Source organism: Cervus elaphus, chromosome 25, assembly GCF_910594005.1.
Source record: "Cervus elaphus chromosome 25, mCerEla1.1, whole genome shotgun sequence".
Classification (NCBI taxonomy): Eukaryota; Metazoa; Chordata; class Mammalia; order Artiodactyla; family Cervidae; genus Cervus; species Cervus elaphus.
Genome location: NC_057839.1, coordinates 36,837,771 through 36,858,615, shown reverse-complemented (window position 1 = coordinate 36,858,615; position 20,845 = coordinate 36,837,771).

Below are 20,845 nucleotides of genomic sequence, written 5' to 3'. Positions count from 1 at the left end.
AGTATATTTATTCTCCAGTAGTTCCCATCTCAATAATTGGACTTGACATCAACTCAAATTCCAGGCTATCAATTACAATTTCTACCCCTTGCATACCTTGAAAATTCTGTTCATCAACAAATCCTGTTGGCTATTCTTTCCAAGTGATCTTCAGGTCTACCTTTCTCTATCTCTCTTGTCTATCATTACTTCTCACTGAAGAGTCTCAGAATTAGAGTGTAAATCAGATCAGGAAATTCTTATGTTGAAAACCCAAAAAACAAACAAACAAACAAACAACCCCCGCCCCCCAAAAAAAGAAAAGAAAAGCCTTCTGTGGATTGTCATTGCATTTCAACTTCAACAGACATCTTACTTAGTCACATGGGTCTTAGATTGTGTCACTTCTGTGACACACCAGCCTCATTGTCAATTTCTCTGTATCTCCCTCCCATCCACACTAGCCTTTTATTTCTTTGAACAAGCCAAGTTCATCCTCATTTTAGGACTTTTTGTATTTTCATTTTCTTTGCTTAAAATTGTCTTCAAGTTTCAATCTCTGAGTCAGGAAGATCCCCTGGAGAAGGAAATGGCAACCCATTCCAGTATTCTTACCTGCAAAATCCTATGGACAGAGGAGCCTAGCGGTCTACAGTCCATGGAGTCATGAGAGTTGGACACAACTTAGTGACTAAACCAATCACTCAAGCATTTAGTATCTCTACTCATTTTCAAGTGTCTTGTCTCAGTTCATATGAAACTTGGACTAAAAGGTTTTCTTCAACTCTTCTATCTAGATAAATCACTCCCTACCTCAACTCATCTACCCTATCACAGGTGTATTCATGTTGGAAAAGACATTCCCAAGGATATTCCAGCAAGGATATATTTAAGGGAATCTATCAGTTCAGTTAATTTTCAAACATTTTAATGTTCCAGGGTGTAAAAAAATCTCTCCATTGCCAAGCAGAAGGACAAAGAAAAAACTTACTATTGTGTTTAATTAAGAACGCATATCCAAAAAAAAAAAATAATAATAAACAAAACACACATATCTTTAAGGCTGCTCCTCATTCCTTATCTTACAAACTTGTTTCTTAATGCTGAAATGAGGCATTGCCAGCAAGGTATTGTTAGGATGTTTTGAATCTGGACACATGGTGGAATGGAGATATGGAAACTACCCATTTAATAAATTCAGATGAACAATGTCAAAGATTGCATGGCTCTCAAGAAAGGGTACTAGTAGAGCAATGCTAAGAAAGCATAAGAACGAAATATCTGAATGCAAAAAAAAAAAAAGGTTTAAAAACATTTAAACCCAAGTGTAAAAACATTTACACACGTTATTTTCAGAAATTCTTAACACTCATCTCTAAAATGTTTTATTTCCTCTTAAAAACAATCTCTTGCAACGTGTCAGTGCAGCATCAATGATAGATGACTGACTAGTTGCTCTTTGACTATCTCATATACATTGAATAGAACCCATGGGCAAAAGTCATACATCAGTTCAGTTCAGTTCAGTCACTCAGTCGTATTCGACTCTTTGTGACCACATGAATCACAGCACACCAGGTCTCCCTGTTCATCACCAACTCCTGGAGTTTACTCAAACTCAGGTTCATCGAGTCAGTAATGCCATCCAGCCATCTCATCTTCTGTCGTCCCCTTCTGTTCCTGCCCCCAACCCCTCCCAGCATCAGGGTCTTTTCCAACGAGTCAGCTCTTCTCATGAGGTGGCCAAAGTATTGGAGTTTCAGCTTCAGCATCAGTCCTTCCAATGAACACCCAAGACTGATCTCCTTTAGAATGGACTGGTTGGATCTCCTTGCAGTCCAAGGGACTCTCAAGAGTCTTCTCCAACACCACAGTTCAAAAGCATCAATTTTTCGGTGCTCAGCTTTATTCACAGTCCAACTGTCACATCCATACATGACCACTGGAGAAACCATAGCCTTGACTAGACGGACCTTTGTTGGCAAAGTAATGTCTCTGCTTTTTAATATGCTATCTAGTTTGGTCATAACTTTCCTTCCAAGGAGTAAGCGTCTTAACTTCATGGCTGCACTCACCATCTGCAGTGATTTTGGAGCCCAAAAAAATAAAGTCTGACACTGCTTCCACTGTCTTCCCCATCTATTTTCCATGAAGTGATGGGACCAGATGCCATGATCTTAGTTTTCTGAATGTTGAGCTTTAAGCCAACTTTTTCGCTCTCCTCTTTCACTTTCATCAAGAGTCATTTTAGTTCCTCTTCAATTTCTGCCATAAGGATGGTGTCATCTGCATATCTGAGGTTATTGGTTTTCTTCCCACAACCTTGATTCCAGCTTGTGCTTTTTCCAGCCCAGTGTTTCTCATGATGTACTCTGCATATAAGTTAAATAAGCAGGGTGACAATATACAGCCTTGATGTACTCCTTTTCCTATTTGGAACCAGTCTGTTGTTCCATGTCCGGTTCTAACTGTTGCTTCCTGACCTGCATATAGGTTTCTCAAAAGGCAGGTCAGGTGGTCTGGTATTCCCATCTCTTTCAGAATTTTCCACAGTTTACTGTGATCCACACACTCAAAGGCTTTGGCATAGTCAATAAAGCAGAAATAGATGTTTTTCTGGAACTCTTGCTTTTTTGATGATCCAGCGGATGTTGGCAATTTGATCTCTGGTTCCTCTGCCTTTTCTAAAACCAGCTTGAACATCTGGAAGTTCACAGTTCACGTATTGATGAAGCCTGGCTTGGCATACATACATATACATACATAAGTTCTTTTAATTTGAGTGTACATTAGCTAATAAAGTAAACAAAACAGATTTCATCAAATCACAGTTTTGACCTATTATTCCAACTTTAGTAAATGTTCACTATTTCATTTCATAAATCATTCAACATTTAAATTTTTTTTTATTGAAGGGTAATTGTTTTATAGGATTTTGTTGTTTTCTGTCACACCTCAACATAATTCAGCCATAGGTACACATATGTCCCCTCCCTTTTGAACCTGCCTCCCATCGCCCTCCCCATCCCACCCCTCTAGGTTGATACAGAGCTCCTGTTTGAGTTTCCCGAGCCATACAGCAAATTCCCTTTGGCTATCTATTTTATTTTATTTTATTTTTCATTTATTTTTATTAGTTGGAGGCTGATTACTTTACAATATTGTAGTGGTTTTTGTCATACATTGACATGAATCAGCCATGGATTTACATGGCTATCTATTTTACATGTGGTAATGTAAGTTTCCATGTTACTCTTTCCATACATCTCACCCTCTCCTCCCCCTCCCCATGTCCATAAGTCTATTCTCTATGTCTGTTTCTCCATTGCTGCCCTGTAAATAAGTTCTTCAGTACCATTCTTCTAGATTCCATATATATGTGTTAGAATACGATATTTATCTTTCTCTTTCTGACTCGCTTCACTCTGTGTATTAGGTTCTAGGCTCATCCACCTCATCAGAACTGACTCAAATGTGTTCCTTTTTGTGGTTGAATAATATTCTATTGTGTATATGCACCACAACTTCTTTATCCATTCATCCATGGATGGAAATCTAGGTTGCTTCCATGTTCTAGCTATTGTAAATAGTGCTGCAATGAACAAGGGGATACATGTGTCCTTTTAAATTTTGGTTTCCTCAGGGTATATGCCTAGGAGTGGGATTGCTGGGTCATATGGTGGTTTTATTCTTAGTTTTTTAAGGACTCTCTATACCGTCTTCAGTTAACATTTTCTGTCTCATTCTAAGGGAAATAAAAGCCTTATAGACTATATGTTGCAATTTTTATTATGTTTCATTATTACCTACTAGCTTTAATGCATATAAAAAGTATAAACTTATTGGCATTATTACAGGTTTTTATTGTAAACTCTTGTTTTTTCTCAAAAGCCAAACATTTGAATTTGACATTGTACTCACACATAAAAATATATTTTATCTTACATCATGCTCTGTCAGTAATAATTTTAGTTACTGGTTTAGCATTACAAATTAAGCATGAAAAAAGTATAATGATATATTATCCTGTTTTTCTAATTTATAAAAATGGATTTGCAATTTATAAACTGGTTAAATTATTTCTACCTCTTTTTACTCTCTACTGATTTTACTAGTCTATGTTTGATGTGTATGCTGCAATTCATTTTTCAGTGACTTTTATTGTACTTCTTTTTTTTTTTTTTTAATTTTTTTATTAGTTGGAGGCTAATTGCTTCACAACATTTCAGTGGGTTTTGTCATACATTGATATGAATCAGCCATAGATTTACACTTATTCCCCATCCCGATCCCCCCTCCCATCTCCCTCTCCACCCGATTCCTCTGGGTCTTCCCAGTGCACCAGGCTGGAGCACTTGTCTCGTGCATCCCACCTGGGCTGGTGATCTGTTTCACCATAGATAGTATACATGCTGTTCTTTTGAAACATCCCACCCTCACATTCTCCCACAGAGTTCAAAAGTCTGTTCTGTATTTCTGTGTCTCTTTTTCTGTTTTGCATATAGGGTTATCGTTACCATCTTTCTAAATTCCATATTTATGTGTTAGTATGCTGTAATGTTCTTTATCTTTCTGGCTTACTTCACTCTGTATAAGGGGCTCCAGTTTCATCCATCTCATTAGGACTGGTTCAAATGAATTCTTTTTGACGGCTGAGTAAAATTCCATGGTGTATATGTACCACAGCTTCCTTATCCATTCATCTGCTGATGGGCATCTAGGTTGCTTCCATGTCCTGGCTATTATAAACAGTGCTGCGATGAACATTGGGGTGCATGTGTCTCTTTCAGATCTGGTTTCCTCAGTGTGTATGCCCAGAAGTGGTATTGCTGGGTCATATGGCAGTTCTATTTCCAGTTTTTTAAGGAATCTCCACACTGTTTTCCATAGTGGCTGTACTAGTTTGCATTCCCACCAACAGTGTAAGAGGGTTCCCTTTTCTCCACAGCCTCTCCAGCATTTATTGCTTGTAGACTTTTGGATAGCAGCCATCCTGACTGGTGTGTAATGGTACCTCATTGTGGTTTTGATTTGCATTTCTCTAATAATGAGTGATGTTGAGCACCTTTTCATGTGTTTGTTAGCCATCTGTATGTCTTCTTTGGAGAAATGTCTGTTTAGTTCTCTGGCCCATTTTTTGATTGGGTCATTTATTTTTCTGGAATTGAGCTGCAGGAGTTGCTTGTATATTTTTGAGATTAATCCTTTGTCTGTTTCTTCATTTGCTATTATTTTCTCCCAATCTGACGGCTGTCTTTTCACCTTACTTATAGTTTCTTTTGTAGTGCAAAAGCTTTTAAGTTTCATTAGATCCCATTTGTTTAGTTTTGCTTTTATTTCCAATATTCTGGGAGGTGGGTCATAGAGGATCTTGCTGTGATTTATGTCGGAGAGTGTTTTGCCTATGTTCTCCTCTAGGAGTTTTATAGTTTCTGGTCTTACATTTAGATCTTTAATCCATTTTGAGTTTATTTTTGTGTATGGTGTTAGAAAGTGTTCTAGTTTCATTCTTTTGCAAGTGGTTGACCAGTTTTCCCAGCACCACTTGTTAAAGAGGTTGTCTTTTTTCCATTGTATATCCTTGCCTCCTTTGTCAAAGATAAGGTGTCCATAGGTTCGTGGATTTATCTCTGGGCTTTCTATTCTGTTCCATTGGTCTATATTTCTGTCTTTGTGCCAGTACCACACTGTCTTGATGACTGTGGCTTTGTAGTAGAGTCTGAAGTCAGGCAGGTTGATTCCTCCAGTTCCATTCTTCTTTTTCAAGATTACTTTGGCTATTCGAGGTTTTTTGTATTTCCATACAAATTGTGAAATTCTTTGGTCTAGTTCTGTGAAAAATACCGTTGGTAGCTTGATAGGGATTGCATTGAATCTATAGATTGCTTTGGGTAGAATAGCCATTTTGACAATATTGATTCTTCCAATCCATGAACACGGTATGTTTCTCCATCTGTTTGTGTCCTCTTTGATTTCTTTCATCAGTGTTTTATAGTTTTCTATGTATAGGTCTTTTGTTTCTTTAGGTAGATATACTCCTAAGTATTTTATTCTTTTTGTTGCAATGGTGAATGGTATTGTTTCCTTAATTTCTCTTTCTGTTTTTTCATTGTTAGTATATAGGAATGCAAGGGATTTCTGTGTGTTAATTTTATATCCTGCAACTTTACTATATTCATTCATTAGTTCTAGTAATTTTCTGGTAGAGTCTTTAGGGTTTTCTATATAGAGGATCATGTCATCTGCAAACAGTGAGAGTTTCACTTCTTCTTTTCCTATCTGGATTCCTTTTACTTCTTTTTCTGCTCTGATTGCTGTGGCCAGAACTTCCAACACTATGTTGAACAGTAGTGGTGAGAGTGGGCACCCTTGTCTTTTTCCTGATTTCAGGGGAAATGCTTTCAATTTTTCACCATTGAGGGTGATGCTTGCTGTGGGTTTGTCATATATAGCTTTTATTATGTTGAGGTATGTTCCTTCTATTCCTGCTTTTTGGAGAGTTTTAATCATAAATGAGTGTTGAATTTTGTCAAAGGCTTTCTCTGCATCTATTGAGATAATCATATGGTTTTTATCTTTCAATTTGTTAATGTGGTGTATTACATTGATTGATTTGCGGATATTAAAGAATCCTTGCATTCCTGGGATAAAGCCCACTTGGTCGTGGTGTATGATTTTTTTAATATGTTGTTGGATTCTGTTTGCTAGAATTTTGTTAAGGATTTTTGCATCTATGTTCATCAGTGATATTGGCCTGTAGTTTTCTTTTTTTGTGGCATCTTTGTCTGGTTTTGGAATTAGGGTGATGGTGGCCTCATAGAATGAGTTTGGAAGTTTACCTTCTTCTGCAATTTTCTGGAAGAGTTTGAGTAAGGTAGGTGTTAGCTCTTCTCTAAATTTTTGGTAGAATTCAGCTGTGAAGCCATCTGGTCCTGGGCTTTTGTTTGCTGGAAGATTTTTGATTACAGTTTCGATTTCCTTGCCTGTGATGGGTCTGTTAAGATCTTCTATTTCTTCCTGGTTCAGTTTTGGAAAGTTATACTTTTCTAAGAATTTGTCCATTTCATCCAAGTTGTCCATTTTATTGGCATAGAGCTGCTGGTAGTAGTCTCTTATGATCCTTTGTATTTCAGTGTTGTCTGTTGTGATCTCTCCATTTTCATTTCTAATTTTGTTAATTTGGTTCTTCTCTCTTTGTTTCTTAATGAGTCTTGCTAATGGTTTGTCAATTTTGTTTATTTTTTCAAAAAACCAGCTTTTAGCTTTGTTGATTTTTGCTATGGTCTCTTTAGTTTCTATTGCATTTATTTCTGCCTTAATTTTTAAGATTTCTTTCCTTCTGCTAACCCTGGGGTTCTTCATTTCTTCCTTCTCTAATTGCTTTAGGTGTAGAGTTAGGTTATTTATTTGGCTTTTTTCTTGTTTCTTGATGTAAGCCTGTAATGCTATGAACCTTCCCCTTAGCACTGCTTTTACAGTGTCCCATAGGTTTTGGGTTGTTGTGTTTTCATTTTCATTCATTTCTATACATATTTTGATTTCTTTTTTGATTTCTTCTATGATTTGTTGGTTATTCAGAAGCGTGTTATTTAGCCTCCATGTGTTTGAATTTTTAACAATTTTTTTCCTGTAATTGAGATCTAATCTTACTGCACTGTGGTCAGAAAAGATGACTGGAATGATTTCAATTTTTTTGAATTTTCCAAGACTAGATTTATGGCCCAGGATGTGATCTATTCTGGAGAAGGTTCCGTGTGCACTTGAGAAAAAGGTGAAGTTGCTTGTTTTGGGGTGAAATGTCCTATAGATATCAATTAGGTCTAGCTGGTCCATTGTGTCATTTAAAGTTTGTGTTTCCTTGTTAATTTTCTGTTTAGTTGATCTATCCATAGTTGTGAGTGGGGTATTAAAGTCTCCCACTATTATTGTGTTACTATTAATTTCCTCTTTCATACTCGTTAGTGTTTGCCGTACATATTGCGGTGCTCCTATGTTGGGTGCATATATATTTATAATTGTTATATCTTCTTCTTGGATTGATCCTTTGATCATTATGTAGTGTCCTTCTTTGTCTCTTTTCACAGCTTTTATTTGAAAGTCTATTTTATCTGATATGAGTATTGCGACTCCTGCTTTCTTTTGGTCTCCATTTGCATGAAATATTTTTTTCCAGCCCTTCACTTTTAGTCTGTATGTGTCTCTTGTTTTGAGGTGGGTCTCTTGTAGACAGCATATATGGGGGTCTTGTTTTTGTATCCATTCAGCCAATCTTTGTCTTTTGGTTGGGGCATTCAACCCATTTACATTTAAGGTAATTATTGATAGGTGTGGTCCCGTTGCCATTTACTTTGTTGTTTTGGGTTCACGTTTATACAACCTTTCTGCATTTCCTGTCTAGAGAAGATCCTTTAGCATTTGTTGAAGAGCTGGTTTGGTGGTGCTGAATTCTCTCAGCTTTTGCTTATCTGTAAAGCTTTTGAGTTCTCCTTCATATCTGAATGAGATCCTTGCTGGATACAGTAATCTAGGTTGTAGGTTATTCTCTTTCATTACTTTCAGTACGTCCTGCCATTCCCTTCTGGCCTGGAGGGTTTCTATTGATAGGTCAGCTGTTATCCTTATGGGAATCCCTTTGTGTGTTATTTGTTGTTTTTCCCTTGCTGCTTTTAATATTTGTTCTTTGTGTTTGATCTTTGTCAGTTTGATTAATATGTGTCTTGGGGTGTTTCGCCTTGGGTTTATCCTGTTTGGGACTCTCTGGGTTTCTTGGACTTGAGTGGCTATTTCCTTCCCCATTTTAGGGAAGTTTTCAGCTATTATCTCCTCGAGTATTTTCTCATGGCCTTTCTTTTTGTCTTCTTCTTCTGGGACTCCTATGATTCGAATGTTGGGGCGTTTCACAGTGTCCCAGAGGTCCCTGAGGTTGTCCTCATTTCTTTTGATCCTTTTTTCTTTTTTCCTCTCTGCTTCATTTATTTCCACCATTTTATCTTCTACCTCACTTATCCTATCTTCTGCCTCCGTTATTCTACTCTTGGTTCCCTCCAAAGTGTTTTTGATCTCATTCATTGCATTATTCATTTTTAATTGACTCTTTTTTATTTCTTCTAGGTCTTTATTAAACAATTCTTGTATCTTTTCAATCTTTGTCTCCAGGCTATTTATCTGTAACTCCATTTTGTTTTCAAGATTTTGGATCATTTTTATTATCATTATTCTAAATTCTTTTTCAGGTAGATTCCCTATCTCCTCCTCTTTTGTTTGACTTGGTGGGCATTTTTCATGTTCCTTTACCTGTTGGGTATTTCTTTGCCTTTTCATCTTGTTTAGATTGCTGTGTCTGGAGTGGACTTTCTGTATTCTGGAGGTCTGTGGTTCCTTTTTATTGTGGAGGATTTACCCAGTGGGTGGGGTTAGACGATTGGCTTGTCAAGGTTTCCCGGTTAGGGAAGCTTGCGTCAGTGTTCTGGTGCGTGGAACTTGGTTTCTTCTTTATGGAGAGCAATGGAGTGCCCAGTAATGAGTTTTGAGATGGGTCTATGTGTTAGGTGTCACCTTGGGCAGCCTGTATGTTGACATTCGGGGCTATGTTCCTGTGTTGCTGGAGAATTTGCGTGGTATATCTTGCTCTAAAAGTTACTGGCTCTTGGGTGGTGGTTGGTTTCAGTGTAGGTATGGAGGCTTTTGGACGGTCACTTATTGCTTAAAGTTCCATGTAGTCAGGAGTTTTCTGGTGTTCTCAGGTTTTGGGCTTAAGTTTCCTGCCTCTGGATTTCAGTTTTATTCTTCCTGTAGTCTCAGGACTTCTCCAACTATACAGCACTGATAATAAAACTTCTAGGTTAATGGCGAAAAGATTCTCCCCTGTTAGGGACACCCAGAGAGGTTCACAGAGTTACATGAACAGGAGAAAAGGGAGGAGGGAGATAGAGATGAGCAGGAGGAGAAAAAGGGGGACTCAAGAGGAGAGAGACAGATCTACGCAGCTGTCTGTTCCCAGAGTGTTCTCCGTATCTCAGACACCTACAAGGATTCACAGAATTGGATTGGGAAGAGAAGGGGAAAGGAGGAAATAGAGGTGTTCTGAGGTAGAAAACAGAGAGTCAAGATTGGGAGAGAATAATCTTCGGTTTAAAGATAGGGCTTCTTTTTTTTTTTGGTAAGGTTATAGTGTAGTGAAAATGAAAATGAAGAGTAGTAGAGGAGTACTAGAGGACTTTAAAAGAAATAAGAGAAAAAGAAAAATAGAAAATAAAAGAGAAAACGGAAAGGAAAAAAAAGAAGAAAAAAGAAAAAAAAGAAAAAGAAAAAAAAAAAAAGAAAGAAAAAAAAAATTTTTTTCCCCCTAATTAAAAAAATCGTAAAAATCTATGTAAATGAAAGTTAAGGAGTAATGGGGGAGTAATAGGGAATTTTAAAGGAAAATAAAAGAGAAAAAATAAAAAAGAAAAAAAAATTTTTTTTTTTTTTCCTTACTTAGAAAAAAAAAAGTAAAAATATATCTAGGAGTTTCTCTGGAGCTGCTGCGGTCAGTGTGGGTTCGGCTCAGTTTCAGATAGCTCCTCGTTCCAGCTTACACTTCTCGATATCTACAGGGCCCTTCCGGTGAGGTCGGTGTTTTCTACAGGGATTTTAATCTGTTGCACCAGTCCCTTCTGAAGCGGTTCCCTTTGTTTATTTGGCTTCTGTTTGCCGGTCTCTTCAGAGCCTCATTTCCGCCCTGACACAGGCGGGCGGAGGTGGACTCTTATTCAGTTAGCTAGTTCCGTTGCGCTGCGGGGCGGGGCTGACACTGCGGGGAGGGGCTGGCGCTGCCGGGAGGGGCTGACGCTGCTTTCTCCGTCTGCGCTGCTCAGGCTCCCGGCTGTTCTATATGGAGCGCGCCCCGCGCTGCCCTAGGTTCCAGCCCTCGGGTGTTACACAAAAGCGCGGAAGGAAAAGCTGCGCCTGCTCTCTGTGCCTTCCCCGTCAGAGCGGTCCAGGCAGCGAGGGGCTTGATGGGCGCACTATCCCCAGGTGTGGCACACTCACTCCCTTCCGCGGACCCAGTCTCAGTTTCCGCTGACGCCAGTCGGGTGCGCGCGCCTTCCGCCCTCTGCGTCCCCAGCCCCAGTCCCCGCCCGCGCCGGTCGGGTGCCTGCGCCCTGTGTCTCGCCGCGACCTTCCCCTCCCCCCTGCCTCCTGCCTCCGGCGGGGCTGGGCGGGTCCGCAGCCTGCGACCTCTTCTTGGGACTTTCTCCGTCCCTTTGTTCTGCGACGGCCGGCAGTGTGTTCCAGCCGGTTAATTTTCTCTCTTTTGGTCTCCCACAGTTCAAGTTGGCACCTCACAGAAGCTCCCTCCGATTGTCCTCAGGGCCCTCAGGCCCGGACCCTAGCCCAAGCAAGGCCGCCTAAGACTCCCTTCCCGGGACGGGTCTCTGTCCTTAGCTCTTTTGTCTCACTTTTTATCTTTTATATTTTGTCCTACCTCCTTTCGAAGACAATGGTCTGCTTTTCTGGGCGCCTGATGACCTCAGCTAGCGATCAGAAGTTGTTTTGTGAGGTTTGCTCTTCATTCAGTTATTCTTTTGATGAATTTGTAGGAGAGAAAGTGGTCTCCCCGTCCTACTCCTCCGCCATCTTCTATTGTACTTCTTAAAATACTTTATTAACACTTCTCTGAAACTAAAAATTAAGTATTTTTCTGAAATAAAATAAGATTAATTATATTTGAAATGACAGTGAGGGTTTGATTTGCAAATTTAAATAATAAGGTATATATTTTCCATTGGTTGAATACACTAACTACTACAGCTCCAAGATTTGAAAAAAAGATTTTATATACACATAGTAAAATTAAAACCTTTTATCAAAAACATTGTATTGGTAAAGATCTAATAAAGAAAAACTCTTTGATTTTTCAAAGTTTTCTGAGTTAATTGAATTTAATGTGGAAATGAATAACTAATGTAATTAATAGTTATTTGATACTTATTGGAAAGGTCATTTGGGGATCTATTCTAGAAACTGAAATAAATGAATGTCATAGTGGTCTATAATATATTATCTGGGAATTCAATTAGGTCTTTCAATGTCATTTTGACATATAATTCATAAGATGTTCAAAGAAATAAATGAAATTGCCCTAGTACAATTCTTTCAATTACCTTCTAATTATTTACATGAACAATGTTTCTCAAAGTTGATAAAAAAGAAAATAAAAAACAATAATAGAATAGACTAGCTTCCTTGGTGGCTCAGATTAAAGAATCTGCCTGCAATGCACAGAGACCCAGGAGTCTCGAGTTCAATCTCTGGGTAGGGAAGATCCTCTGGAGGAGGAAATAGCAACCCACTTCAGTATTCTTGCTTGGGAATTTTCATGGACAGAGGGGAATTTCCATGGACTGGTGGGCTACAGTCCACAGGGGTCTCACAGAATTGGATACAACCAAGCAACTGAACATACAACATGCAAAAACTGACTCTAGGATTTTTATTACATTTACCCACAGACATATAAACTAATCAAAGCATTAAAAAACCCTATTTGGTTCATGAAGAGGTACATTTCCAAAAGTATATATTTGCACTGGACACATTTAAAAGAGTGCTGTATAACAGTTTCATGTTAAAATGTCAGTATGTACTATGTTACAGAAATTGCATTGTAGTGTTTAGGCTCCTATAAAGAAATTGGATGTCATTTTAAAATATGCTGAACAGAGGTCCCTACAAGTTTAAAATTCCTTGGGGGAGTTGTGAGCAATGAAGTCTGGAGAACATTTCATTCTCTTACCAACTTTCTTTTCCTTCACAGTAGTTGGCATTTCACAGTTGACTACATTGTTGTTCAGAGTCTCAGATATTAATAAAAGACTACTCTTTGGTATCAAAAGGCTTACTGAATGTTATAAATACTTCTAGAATTTCCAAGAGTACTACAGCTCTGAACCCTAAGACTATGTTATACTGGTCACAATTTCCAACCACGTTGTGTGGTCTCTGGCAATAATACCACTGCCACAAGCGCTCAGTCATGTGACACTTTGAACTACCACTCTGGATTCTACGTGCCTCTCCTCACACCTGCCAGGTGACTGACTCTGCCCCCCACCCTGCCCCTGACATTTGCTTCTTCTATCTTCTCATTTGCTTGGGTACTAAGGACGGGAGAAACCTAGACCATCTACCTGCAACTGGTCTCAAGGGAGTGGAGAGTATGATTTTTGTTCTGTCTTTACAAGCTAGAACTCAAAATACAGACCATTACCAAAAATAAAGAAGGAAATGTAACAATTCTGGACAAGCACAAAGGAAAAATGTCTACTATAGCAAGGTCTTTAACTGTATTCTCCAACAGAGAATAAGCTGCTTGGAAACTGTGCCTTTGTCTGTTTTGACTCCATCCACCACAATGAAGAGACCATACCTTCAGGGGGGAAAGTGTGAGACTCTCATTGCCTGGATTTGGAAAATAGAGTTGGAATAAGGAGAGAATTTCTCTGGCAACAACAATGAGCAACACGTTATAATCCATGGTCGGCTGCCTCATATTTTGGTTGATAAAGCCCAACCTTGTAACCCAAGGTCTTGAGTTACAAGACATAGAAGGAAATAAATAAAATACCTTCCTTATCCTTCTTTGTGTGGATTCTCCTGCTTTTTCATGAGAGAAGCATTGTTATTTAGTTGCTCAGTCATGTCCATCTCTTTGCGACGCCATGAACTGTAGCCCTCCAGGCTCCTCTGTCTATGGGGATTTCTAGGCAAGAATATGGAAGTAGGTTGCCATTTCCTCCTTCAGGAGATCTGCACACTCCAGGGATCGAACCCACATCTCCTGCAAGCCTCCTGCATTGCAGAAAGATTCTTTACCACTGAGCCACAGGGGAAGCTTGGTGAAAGAAGCAACGAAAGGCCCCAGACAGCAATTTACATTCAGTATTACAGACACTGCATGGTCTGTCAGTTTCTAAATTCGCCATGATTCAGGGCTTTTCAAAATATGTTGGGATGAATATTGTCTAAACATGTTTGCTTTATGTTTTCAGTGGATTCACTGAATTTATATTCATTGGTATATCCTGTACATTATTAATCTATTTATCACACCACATTCTATTAGCCTAGTATAAGTGAAAATTGATCTTCTAACTTCTGAAAACATGCATTATTACTAGAAAAACACTAGGAGCCACTAAAAAATGTTCTGATGGTTGCACATTACAAAGCCAGCTTCATATACTTATCAACATTAAGTTTCACTGACCTTGTTGTGAATTGAATTTTATTCATATGTGGAAATCCTAACCCCCAGCACCTCAGGATGAGAGCTTATCTGGGGAGATAGGAGGTAATCAAGTTAAAGTGAAGTCATTAGGGTTGGCGTAATCCAGTGTGACCTGTGTCCTTATAAAAAGGGAAACTCTGAGCACAGACATGTGTTTGAAATGCTGTGTGACTGTGAAGGCAGAGATTGGAGTGATGCATGGGATGAAGCCAAGAAATACTACAGACTGACAATAAAACCACCAGAAGCTAAGAGCATGGAACCGATTATCTTTCAGCCTTCAGAAGGAACTAACCCTCCAAACATCTTGATCTTGGACCTCCAGACTCCAGAACTGTGAGAAATTAGATCCCCATTATGTCATTTGGTTTGTTGCACTTTGTTATGGCAGTCCTGGCAAACAAATAACACCTTATTTAACATCGGCTCTTTTCATAATTTCTCTTTCTTACATGGTTCTCTACAGCTTTGAGGAATTTTTTAATCTACAAGAGAACAACAGAGCTTGTTTTGACATTGTACTCAAGCTTCTGGTGAAATGCTCTGGGGGCACAGGCCACTTCTAAGGCCATTTGTTGGATCACTAAGCCTGAGGTCAGCTTTCCTAGGGAACTGGAGAAAAAAGATACAGCTCTGGAAGTCAGACTAGGCAGCCTGGAAATGAGTAGCTTGGATAAACTGAATCAGGGTGGCAATAGCTTATCTCTTCTTTCTTATCATTTTTTGGACTTAGATTTCTCATTTGTTTGTGATGAAATAGTCACATCTAAATGGCTGAGACCCTGATATGAACCAAAAGAAAAAGACCAAGGAGGCAGCTCACTCTGTCCTTATTACCTGAGGGTCCTTGTAGCTCCATATTGCCCATGGAACTACATCGAATTTATAGGTGAAGTTGGGAAGAACTGACATCTTAACAATATTGATATTCCAACAATAAATACCCTTCTATCTCTCCATGTATTTGCATCTTCCATGTCTTTCATCAGAGTTCTGTAGGTTTCTACACGTAGATCCTGTACACATTTTTGTTGAATCGGTAACAAAGTATTTTTTTTGGTGCTTTTGTAAATAGAGTCAAGCTTCTAGTTTCAAATTTCAATCGTTCATTGCTGGGATTCACGATAGCAAAAATAGCTTTTATATCTCAACCTTTTGCCCTGGAAACTCATTATATTTGCTTATTAGCTCCAGGAAATTTTTTGTAGGTTCTTTGGAATTTTCCACATAGGCAATCACGTTATCTGTGAACAAGGATAGTTTTGTCTCATTCCAATTTGTATATGTTATATTTAATCTTATCATCTTATTGCACTATCTATGACTTCCAGAATGATATTAATAAGTGTGGTGAGAGAGGACACGTCTTGATCATAATGTTAGGGAGAAAGCGTCCATTTTCTGACCAATAAGTATAATGATAGTTGTAGTTTTTTTTTTTTTTTAATACATGTTCATCAAGTTGATAAATTTTCCTTCTATTCCCACTTTTCTGAGAGACTTTATTATTTATAGCTGTTAGATTTTGTCAATGGCTTTTTTTGGCATCAATTTATACAATCATACAATCATACTAGTGATGTGATTTTTTTTTTTTTTTTTGAATGTTGAACCAGACTTGCATACCTGGAATAAGTCTCACTTGGTAAGACATATTATTCTTTTCATTCAGTTGGATTTAACCTGCTAATGTTTTTGTTGAGGATTTTGTATCTATATTCATAAAAAGCTATTAGTCTGTAGTTTCCTTTTTTGTAATGTTTTTACCTTGCTTTGGTATAAACATAATCCTGCTCTCATAGAATGAGTTAGGAAGCATTTACTCTGCTTTGATCTGAAAGAGATTGCAGAGAGTTGCTGTAAGACCCACTACATTATAAAAGTGTGACAAAACTCAGCAGTGAGTCAATCTGAGTATGGTTCTTTCAGCTAAGTTGTTAATTATTGATCCAATTTCTTCAGCAGATATAAACCTGTTCAGATTATCTGTTTCTCCCTGTATGAACTTTGAGTAGATTGTATTTTTCAAGTAATTATTTCATTTTATCTAGAAATTTATAAGATTTGTGGCATAGATATGTTAATAATATTCTCATTATCCTTTGAAAGTGATCAGTAGTAGTAGCCCAATTAAAAATTTATGATATTAATACTTTATGTCTTCTCTCATTTTTCCTTACTTTGGCTAGAGATTTATCAATTTTATTGATCTTTTAACAGAATCAATGTGATTTCTAGGTGGCTCATTGGTAAAGAACCTGCCTGCCAAAATAAGAATCACCAGTGACGCCAGTTTGATCCAGGGTCTGGAAGATCCCCTGAGGTAGAAAATGGAAACCCGTTCCAATATTCTTGCCTGGATAACTCAATGGAGAGAGGAGCCTGGTGGGTTACAGTCCATGGGATTGCCAAGTGTCAGACTTAACTAAGCATGGCACGGCAACAGAATCAACTTTTGATTTTGTTGATTTCATTATTATACCATCTTGTTTTCACTCTATTGATTTTTGTTCTAATTTCTACTGTTTTCTTCTGCTTTCGTTAGACTTACATTCATTCTTTGTCTCTTTCATGTGATGGACACTTTTGTTGTTGTTGTTCAGTTGCTCAGTTCAGTTCAGTTGCTCAGTCGTGTCCGACTCTTTGCAACACCATGGACTGCAGCATGCCAGGCCTCCCTGTCCATCACCAACTCCTGGAGCTTACTCAAACTCATGTCCATCATGTCGGTGATGCCATCCAACCATCTCATCCTCTGCCGTCTCCTTCTCCTCCAACCTTCAATCTTTCCAGCATCAGGGTCTTTTCCAGTGAATTGGTTCTTTGGATCAGGTGGCCAAATTATTGGAGTTTCAGCTTCAACATCAATTCTTCCAATGAATGTTCAGGACTGATTTCCTTTAGGATTGATTGGCTGGATCTCCTTGCAATCCAAGGGACTCTGAAGAGTCTTCTCCAACACTACAGTTCAAAAGCATCAAGTCTTCAGTGCTCAGCTTTCTTTATAGACCAACTCTCACATCCATACATGACTACTGCAAAAAACAGCTTTGACTAGACAGACCTTTGTTGGCAAAGTAATGTCTCTGCTTTTTAATAAACTGTCTAGGTTGATCATAGCTTTTCTTTCAAGGGGCAAGTGTCTTTTAATTTCATGGCTGCAGTCACCATCTGCAGTGATTCTGGAGCCCAAAAAAATAGTCTCTGACTGTTTCCATTGTCTCCTTATCTACTTCCCATGAAATGATGGCACCGGATGCCATGATCTTAGTTTTCTGAAAGTTGAGCTTTAAGCCAACTTTTTCACTCTCCTCTTTCACTTTCATCAAGAAGCTCTTTAGTTCTTCTTCATGTTCTGTCATAAGGGTGGTGTCATCTGCATACCTGAGATTATTGATATTTCTCCTGACAATCTTGATTCCAGCTTGTGTTTCATCCTGCCCAGCATTTCTTATGATATACTCTGCATATAAGTTAAATAAGCAGGGTGACAATACACAGCCTTGCCATAGTCCTTTCCCAATTTTGAACCAGTCTACTGTTCCACATCTGGTTCTAACTGTTGCTTCTTGACCTGCATACAAATTTCTCAGAAGGTGGGTCAAGTGGTCTGGTATTCCCATCTCTTGAAGAATTTTCCACAGTTTGTTTTAATCCACACAGTAAAAGGCTTTGGCATAGTCAATAAAGCAGAAATAGATGTTTTTCTGGAACTCTCTTGCTTTTTCGATGATCCACCAGATGTTGGCAATTTGATCTCTGGTTCCTCTGCCTTTTCTAAATCCAGCTTGAACATCTGGAAGTTCATGGTTCATGTATTGCTGAAGCCTGGCTTGGAGGATTTTGAGCATTACTCCAGCATGTGAGATGAGTGCAACTGTGCGGTAGCTTGAACATTCTTTGGCATTGCCTTTCTTTGGGATTGGAATGAAAACTGACTTTTTCCAGTCCTGTGGCCACTGCTGAGTTTTCCAAATTTGCTGGCATATTAAGTGCATCATTTTCACAGTATTATCTTTTAGTATTTGAAATAGCTCAACTGGAATTCCATTACCTCCACTAGCTTTGCTTGTAGTGATGCTTCCTAAGGCCCACTTGACTTCGCATTCCAGGATGTCTGACTCTAGGTGAGTGATCACACCATCGTGGTTATCTGGGTCATGAAGATATTTTTTGTATAGTTCTTCTGTCTATTCTTGCCACCTCTTCTTAATATCTTCTATTTCTGTTAGGTTCATCCCATTTCTGTCCTTTATTATGCTCATCTTTGCATGAATTCAGACTTAAATTGAGGAAAGCAGGGAAAACCACTAGACCATTCAGGTATGATCTAAATCAAACCCCTTATACAGTGGAAGTGACAGATAGATTCAAGGTATTAGATCTGATATACAGAGTGCCTGAAGAACTATAGATGGAGGTTCATGACACTGTACAGGGGGCCGTGATCAGGACTATCCCCAAGGAAAAGAAATGCAAAAAGGCAAAATGGTTGTCTGAGGAGGCCTTACAAATAGCCAAGAAGTGAAGAGAAGCTAAAGACAAAGGAGAAAAGGAAAGATATACACATTTGAGTGCAGAGTTCCAAAGATCGCAAGTAGAGATAAGAAAGATTTCCTCAGAAATCAGTGCAAAGAAATAGAGGAAAACAATAAAATGGGAAAGACTAGAGATCTCTTCAAGAAAATTAGATATACCAAGGGAACATTTTATGCAAAGGTGAGTACAGTAAAGGACAGGAATGATATGGACCTAAGAGAAGCAGAAGATACTAAGAAGAGGTGGCAAGAATACACAGAAGAACTATACAAAAAAGATCTTCATGACCCAGATAATCACGATGGTGTGATTGCTCTCCTAGAGCCAGACATCCTGGAATATGAAGTCAGGTGGGCCTTAGGAAACATCACTATGAACAAAGGTAGTGGAGGTGATGGAATTCTAGTTGAGCTATTTCAAATCTTAAGTCGTATCCAACTCTTTGAAACCTCATGGACTGCAGCATGCCATGTTTCTCTGTCTTGCACTATCTCCCAGAGTTGGCTCAGACTCTTGTCCATTGAGTCAGTGATGTCATCCAACTATCTCATCCTCTGTTGCCCCCTTCTCCTCTTGCCCTCAGTCTTTCCCAGCATAAGGGTCTTTTCCAATGAGCTGGATTTTCTCATCAGGTGACCAAAGTATTGGAGCTTCAGCATCAGTCCTTCCAATGAATATTCAGGGTTAATTTCCTTTAGGATTGACTGGGTTGATCTCCTTGCTATCTAAGGGACTCTCAAGAGTCTTCTCCAGCACCACATTTTGAAAGCATCAATTTTTTGACACTCAACCTTCTTTACAGTTCAACTCTCACATCCATTCCATGACTACTGGAAAAACCATAGCTTTGACTATAAGGACCTTTGTCAGTAAAGTGATATCTCTAGTTTTCAATATGCTGTCTAGGCTTGCTATCACTTTTCTTCCATGGAGCAAACATCTTTTAATTTCATGGCTGCTTAGGTTGTTTACTTATTTATTTTAGGTCTTTCTCCTCTTATAGTACATGCATGTAATGCTATAAATTTCCCTCTAAACACTGCTTTTGTTGCAACTCTCAAATTTTGATGCTGTATTTTCATTTTTACATTCTTCAAAATATTTTAAAATTTCTTTTAAGACTTTTTATGGTCTTATGTGTTATTTAGTAGTGTTTTTTAATATCCAAATTTTTGTGGATATTTTCCAGCTATCTTTCCCTCACTGACTTTTAATTTAATCCATTGAATTCTGAGAACATACTTCATATGATTTCTATTCTTTTAGCTTTGTTAAGCTGCATATTAAAGTTAGGAAGTTGGTCTCTCAGTCAATGTTCTATGTGAACTTGAAAAGGATGTATATTTTGTTATTAAATGGAGCATTTTATAAATGTCTATTCAATCAAGCTGTTCAGGTCAATTCTATTCTTACTGAATTTGTGCCTGCTTGATTTATCACCTGATAAAAGATGGATGTTGAAGTCTAAATATAATGGTGGATTTGTCTGCTTCTCTTTTCAGTTCCCTCAGTTTTCAGTTCTCTATCACCTTTTGCCTCTGCCTCATGTAGTTAAGCTGTGCTGTTAGATGCACACATATTTAGGACTTTTAGGTTTTCCCGGAGATTTGATCTCTTTATCATTATTTCATGGCCCTTTTTAATTCCTGTTAACTTTCCCTATGTGCTTCCCTCATAGCTCAGTTGGTAAAGAATCCACCTGCAATGCAGGAAACCCTGGTTTGATTCCTGGGTCAGAAGATCCCCTGGAGAAGGGAAAGACTACTCACTCCAGTATTCTGGTCTGGAGAATTCCATGGACAGTATAGTCCATGGGGTCACAAAGAGTCGCAGAGTCAGACACGACTGAGTGACTTTCACTTTCACCTTTCCCTATTCTGAGTTCTGCTCTGTCTGAAACTGATACAGCTACTCTAGCTGTCTTTCGTTAAGTGTTAGTGTGGTATGGTTTTCTTCTTATTTTCCTTTATTTATTTGAATTTTATAACTAAAGTGGGTTTCCTGCAAACAAAATATAGTGGAATCTTATCTTTTTAATTACAGCTTGGAAAATTT